Here is an 8,227-nt window from a genome sequence, read left to right on the forward strand (position 1 = left end):
ACCCTCAATTCACATTCATTAGAAGTTCAATCTACGAAATTTACACGTATTTTAATATTAATATTTAATAATTAATTTAAATAACATTAAATATAAATATACATAATTCAAATAATAAATATATACTTTTCTCTTCATATTATTATATCTTTTAATCGATTATATTCGAAATGAATTAAAATTTAATTGAAAAATATTATTTACAAATATTAATTAAATTGTAATTATCTTCCTGATATCCGAATTCCATTTCTAATTTAAAAGCCGATTTCACGCGTCATGTTTGATTTACTTTCCTACGTTTACGTTTCCTTCGACAGATTCTTCCGTTTGCCTTGCAATAATTAACAACAAGCTAGATAGCTGCGTTTTGTTCCAATATTCTCCTTAATATAAAAAAAAAATATAAAAGCAAATATGTTCGGAAGTGTGGATAATAATTTCGTGTTTTATTTTATTTTTTTATTTAATTTTTTCTTTCTTTAATCCAACTGTTTTTTTTCTTTCCCTAATAATTCATAATTATTTATAATGGATCACATTTGGTCGAAAAATTATTGGATTATCATTGTTTGTAAAAATTCGTATATCTTTTTTTAACGGTTAGAGTAAATTAATAACTAGAAAGTTATACAGCTGAAAGAATTTCTTTCCTGTTCTTTGTCTAGGTCAAGAATTCTCGAGGGAAGTTATCCAACTCTAATTACTTAGCGAGTTTTGGTTCTCTCTATTTCACGTCTCGTTCTTTTTCATTCTTATATTTTTTATTTTTCGTTCAATCGTGCACAACTTGATAGGCAAAAAAATATCGTTTCATATTAAATTATAAAACATTTACACCTTAAAATATTATGAAATTTTTAAATATATTTTATATTGATCGCAAAGATCAATACATTTAAAACTGAATCGATTTTTTTATTTCACAATTAATATTTTTTAAATTTTGTTCATCGACTTAATTATTCATTTATTTGGAAGACAATGAAAAGATCTTGATTTTCATTTAGCAGATCACAAATTAATCTGCATAAATATAAAAGTTTGCTGCAATATTTCACGACATCGAGATTTTATTTCCGAGCATATTTCCCAGACTCAATGGGAAAAAATGGTACAGATTCACTAAAGGGTTCTTTTCCAAGCATTTTGCATTGTTTCTCAAATGCTTGAAATATTTTTAACGTTTTACGAAGTACGAAACAATAATACGCGTTGTACCTTGTACTTATAAAATAATTATCTCCACTCGCTTCGATGGCCAAAATGTTTTGTTTGTTTGATGAAATTACAAAGTACTTTATTATGAATTTTTAAAAATATTATACTCAACCGGATAAATATAAAAGGAATGGCCATCATTGACATTTAAAAAAAGAATTGTTCTTTATGTGATGAAAATTGTTACAATTTTTTTTTTTTTTTTGAAATATTTCATTATACTCACCAGATTTTTATCTTTTTGTAATTAATCTGATTTTTATTTGTCTCGCATATTGCAAAATTCTCTTAATGGAAAATCGTTAATTTTTTTTCTAAACTAAAAAAGTAAATATATGTGTCTAAATTTTATTCAAAAAATATTTCATTGAAAAGAATTTCTTTTTTCTAATTGTTTTAACTTTATACGTTTCAAATTAAATTTATAAAAAATTCAATACATTAATGTAATTGAAGATTTATTTTATGAAACAATAATAAATACTATTTAAGATATATACATTCAAGTATATACATATATACGTACATTCTAATAAAACGTTTCTTTCCAAATGATCACTCGATAATTCATCTACAAGATATCTAGTTACTTCAAATTCAAACTGAAAAACATATCTATTATTCACGCATTATCTGAACATCTACATTATCAACTACATACGTCTTGACAAAACACTCTCCTTCGAAACTTTTCCCACACCCAGTAATTCCGTCTACCAACCACCTCAACACCGACTTGCTTTCTCGCACTGCGTACGAGAAAATGACTTAAGGCAGCCTGTTTCCTGGAGATTTCCTGGAAAACTTCCAACAGTCAGCTGGGCAAACCGGTTTCCACAACCTTGTTCCCCTATATGTTATCTGCTTTATTGAATCACCAACCACTGTTACCTCCGACTTTTATCCCTGCGGGGCAATCTGCCATCTTTGCGTGCCTCTATTTTTTCCCATTCAAGCCCCGCAAACTTCCACCCAACCGAGAGCTCGAGCCGGTGTCTCGCTAACTCCCGATTTTACGACGTCGCTTCCACGACTCTTATTTCGATCGTCGAATCCGTTTCGATTTTCGTTTCACCCGTGGAACACCAACCCGATGGGCTCATCCAATAAAATGTCTTTGATCGTACGTATGTACCGATTCCCTCGTTGATTCGACTCTAAATTGTCGTTCGTGCTCCGAGAATTTCTATAGGTCGAAGTTGAATCGTTGGCAAGTTGGTCGTTTCTCGTTCATGGATAAATTTTCTTTCGAGAAATCGAATCTACGTAATTTTATCGATTAAAATAAACTTTGTTTTTTTTTAAAATGATTGAAAGAACGATGTAAATATCGTATGAAAATATTGCACTCTTAATAAAAGAAGTTTATGTGCTATTATATTTAAAAAGAGATTAATCTCGAATTAATAAATGAGATTACTTTTATTATTAAAACATTTTTTTCAATATTATTTTCCTATTAATCATGATAAATTCCTCGTGATTCAAAAATTGAGCTGAAGTTTAGAGTAAGAAGTATATATATATGAACAAAAAGCTATTTTATGCTATACAATGTACCAAATAACTCAAATAATAATTATATTAATTGTCGGTGTTTATCACGTAATTAATTCCTATCGATTATTACCCGTTTTAACTCATTCAACATTATCATTTTCACTAACAATGTAATAAAATAGTAATTGAATGTAATAAAATAGTAATTGTAGTTAGTTGATTAAATAAAATTTTGATTAATATCTTTGATCGATCGTACTTAATTTTCCAGATTAAATCGAAACGGTATTATGAAATTTAATTATAATGAAGAATAGTTTAGCTTGTGACGAAAGAAAATAAATTTTAAAGTTTTAGTTGCAATGAAAAATTAGACGAGGAAAGTGGAAACTTTTAATGTTCCTCATGAGTGCAATATTTTCTATTCTATTACATTTATGTAATGCTGAAGTGTAATTTTCTTTTCGTAGAAATTAAAAAAAAATTTTGAAAAATGTTTCAAGTATTTTAACGGCTTGAGAATGCATTATCGAATAATCAATTATACTTGTAATATTGAACAAACTATATACTTTGAACAATTTGTTCTTGATATTTATGTCCGCTTCACAACTGATTCAACGCTCAACTTAAGGATGCATAGATATTTATAAATATCTAGAACCGAAATAAACGATAGTTAATGAGAAATAACGTTTATTTCTCTTACTTTCACTTCCGATTTCGGAAAAATAATAAGTAGAACTAATAATTTATTATAAATAACGAATTTCTTTCCACGTACAAAAATTGAATTCTAACATTCTAATTTGATAATTAATAAATATCGTATTTTTCTCAATATTTTGGGCTTTCAAAAATACTGAAAAAATTGAATTACTGGCTCTACAACAAATTTAATTTTCTAGATTTATTTTTCCAACAATTGTCTAAAATTTATTATTCGAAATGTAAAATAGTTAAAATTAATAATTATTTTATTACGAAAGAATATATTTACACAACAGGAAAGGTGATAATTTAATTTACATATTTATAATTTAATATCCTTTCATCGAAATTAATTATCATTATTAATTGCAACTAAATTATGATTATTAGCTACGTTTCAAATTTACATCCCATTTTATATATTATGCTACAACCTTAATAAAGTAATATAATCAACTGAAAATATAATTTCACACAAAAATCAATTTAATTAAACTGGAATCACTGCTTTTCGTTATAACTTCATCGCACAAAAATAATTAAATTACCCAAGAATTTTACAATACAAATACCAATAAGTTTCGTTGTATCTCTCGCTAGTCAACCAATTACAGTCCTATTCACTCTTTGAATAACCGCTGGAATAGACTTCGATGTTACAATCTACGGTTATCTGGACCTAAGAGTCCTAGATCACGTAGGCAGTAGCGATAGCTCAAAACGAATTGCCGGGACAGTTGTGCGCGCGTGATTTTTGGTAGAACAACCGTTAGAACATCCGGGGATTGGCCGACATACCTGATCATGAATCAACCGATGTAGGGTAAGCCTACTGCCGATCGAGCATTCAGATACTCCCGAGGTACATAACGCAATATGCTACCGTTCAGCTACACATACTAATCCCTTGAAACGGACCGATTCACTCTATCTGGCACGGATGTTTCCTGTCTGCTATATCATTCCACCAACTGATTCTCTTCTATTTCTATTTATCTTTCTATTTATGTTTTCTTTTTTCACGGTATCTATACATTTGGGTTATAAGTATAAATAAAATAAAAAAAAAGTATTATTTACACGATACTTTTAATCTGACGTTACTTTTTCCCTTGAGCTTTAGAAATTTGTAACAAATATAATATGTATTTCATTTTTTATGTGATTTTCTTTTTATACATGATTCATATTTTGAATAATTAATAAAATTAAAAAAAAATGTTCCATTAAAATCAAATGATTTCGTAAATTTTGTTTGAAAATAATTAATAATTTATTATTCATATCGGATATTCACGTCCAGAATTTTCTATACTTTTGTGTATTCTATATTCTTTTTTATATGATTTTCATTTACGTAACTTTTTCTGAAACCAATTTCATTAGATCATACTTATATTGAATACAATCTTCATATAAATCAAACAAAGATACCGAAACTTCAGAATCCTAACACCACATCCTTTTCCTCTTTCAAAATTTATTTTTTTTTTTTTTCATTTGCAAATTCTATTATATATTATTTAATCTGGTTCAGAACATTTTAATTATCCATGGTTCTCCTTTACTTAAATTGAAATCGATTGGCAAATTTCATTCCATTATTAAACAAATAATCCACGAATATTACTCATACTTCGAGAAATTCTAATTAAATTAAATCTATTAATTAAATCGCCAAATCAATCGGAAATCAAAAAAGCTACATGCTCACGAATTTCTTATCATTTCCCAAATAGTCCTACTTTCTATTTCTCCACGCAACGAGGATTGCACGTCCAACGGATTCGAAAAAGAAGATGACCGATACGTTCGAGATTCTTTCGAGATTGCGTAGGAGGAAGAAAAGGCATTTGCGTTCCGGCGGGCGAAGATCAAATGCCGAAATTAAAACTCATCAATGCGTGAATCGTCCCGGCACGATCGATAGAGATTTAATTAAAACGCAGTCATTCGGTGTTTACAATGCACAGACCACGCGAAATACGAGGTGCACACCGCTCGTACCCTTTATAACGGATCTGCTCGGGCGTAACGATATGCAGACCGATATTTCCATCTATTATGGATAAGGATAGAAATATTACACGTTTCGATTTCATTCATGCGGTTCGAAACTGTTTCTGCTATTCCACCGACAACTTCGAAAATGGCCAGTTCGAAAAACTATTTGGAAACGTCATTTGCAATTCACGGATGATTGGGTCCAAACGTTTAGAAATTAGTAACAAGAATTAAAGGAATGAAAAAGAAACAGACGAAAGCGAAATTAATTAAATTAGACGCGATTAATTAAATTGAAATCCAATTAAAATTCTTGTATTTTTCTCGTTTCTATAATTCTGCCGTTATAAAAAAGTCAATTTTAGTTGATTATAAAGAGAAGAAAATCAAATGTCAACAGTAAACTATCCATTAACAAAGTGCTTGACAATAGAAAGTATCGTCTTGAAACTTTTAAGAAGAAAATATTAAAATCTAATCTATCTTAGTCGATACGAAAAGTTAATAATTATTGATAAAAAATTAAAAAGTTACAATTGCATCCGTGTTTTCAAATATTTCAAGCATTACTCCAAATATTTATCGAAGATTTATTAAACGCTACAATTAAACAGTTTGCACATATATTACATATCCATTTAACCTTTTTAATTTTACCATATATTTACTTATTTATGTTCTCTCGGTATTTTCGTTCATTTAGAATCGGTTATTGTACACGCGGCAGAACGATAATTTGCGATCATTTTACGATATACATTGAAATATCGGTTATCCGAGTCAAGTATGACCCACCTACACGTCAATCAGCCACGAAACGGAATTCTCGCGCTAAATTCGTGGTTTTTGTTTCGAACACACGGTACCAACATATTTCTGATCCGTAATTAAATAATTAGCGGAAGAACTAGGTCGCCTGTTAATCTGTATAACGAATTTGACGTGACGGGTGAAATAGAGTCGAACAAAAAACTTTGTTGAAAAGTCTCCAACGCGGACGAAATTAGTATACATGAATGAAAACATCGATGCAAACCACGATGCTATTTTTCCATTATCCCGACAAAATTGAAGTTACATATCCTGACGATGAAAGTGTTTACGATTCGTTTTCCAACATCTATTCTTTTATCTCACATTTTGAAATTTGATGAAATTACAAATTCGACATGGTCCAACAAGTGACAAAGGACAAATAATTCGAGTAAACGTCGATTATTCGAAATTTGCTTCAAATGATTAATTATTCAAACGCAATTGTTTAAATTAGTGTATATAACAATTCTGAAACGACGTTTAAAGAAACAATTAACACGAAAATCGATAATAATCGACAATAAACACAAACAAATAAGCACCAAAAGTCGAAGAAAATTCTCGAACGAAGAGTATTGATTTTCAATAAATACAAAAAATATTTGGCGAAAAATGCAACGAAATTCAAAATGGCTGAGCAGATTGAACTCTTTTTCATTTATCGAAAAAATTCATGACGTGACCGCATTGAATGAGAATTCTTTTTGCGCAAACATTCACAACGTTTAAAATTTGTTTCAGCACTTTCACGACAAATTTAGTTTCCGATCTGACCAATTATCCGTAAGAACCGTTTATCTAAATGTACGTTGAAGATAATTAAATATTTTATCTTTTCGATCGCATATTCCTCCACTACGGAAACATTAAGAAAAGATCCCATTGAAATCCAACGGAAACGGGTCGTCCCTACTCATCTTGATAGGCAGAACCAGAAGAAGACCCAGTTTCCCATTATCTATTCCTATTTCCTACTACTTTTCTCGTTTTCAACGCGCATCTTCCATCGTAATCGCATTCTCTGTAAACTCGGTTAAAATCTCTTCTTCCGCCAGTTCCTTAGTTCCCCATTGACTTTTCTCCACGCTTCTGCTTTTCTTTCTCTTCTCACGCAATTACGATGCAACCCCATTCATGGAACCAACTCTACACAGTTCCGTTTCGTTTCTATTCTTCCCTCTATTGCCTCATTCTCCCTCGATACCTTGGCCTCCAATTCTCCTTCCCTCTCTCTCATTCTTTTCACGAACTCTCTCTTTCTCTCTCCCTCCTTCCCGCTCCCCAACTTTGTTCCAGCTATCTCCATTCAACCCAGACCCCAATCCCTTCCCACCACCGTTGTCATTATACTTCCTGGTCTAAATGGGCCGACGCATTACCCCGGCTTACCTATCATCGTCCCTACCTACGATATCCAGCTTCCCAGATACCTCGCTCGAAAACTGGCACATTTCCGTCCACACGTCCGTCCGTGTCGGGTCTCAATTACCTAGCCGCTAATCCGATGTCTCGTCGGCCTTGAACGACCGTTTAACTCGGATCGAATGCACCATTGGCCGAGTAAGTGACTTTTCGCCGAACCAATTGTCCCTTTTCCTATTTTCATATGTGTTCACCATATTGTTCTTTCTCGCGCGGAAATCTTGCCAATGAAGGAACGAATCGAGGAGCCTGAACCGAAAAGAGATCTTGAAACAAAATCTCTCTTAATTTCTTATTTCGAAGATAAAATTTTGAGATAATACGCGCAATATATTGCAGATTGTATAATTATTAAAGGCAATACGAATAATAAGGAATCATTATCTTAAAAAATTCTCTTTCTAATTCTTCAAGAAACAAGTAGAGAAGATCTTGTTCGTTTAATATTTTTACACGAAATCTAAGATAAATTTCGCCTTTCACCACGGATGGAAGATCTTGGGAGAGGAAAAAAAAAGAGAGAAAATACGTCTCCATTTCCAAGCAACCACTC

This window comes from Apis cerana, linkage group LG1 (genome assembly GCF_029169275.1).
Source record: "Apis cerana isolate GH-2021 linkage group LG1, AcerK_1.0, whole genome shotgun sequence".
Taxonomy (NCBI): Eukaryota; Metazoa; Arthropoda; class Insecta; order Hymenoptera; family Apidae; genus Apis; species Apis cerana.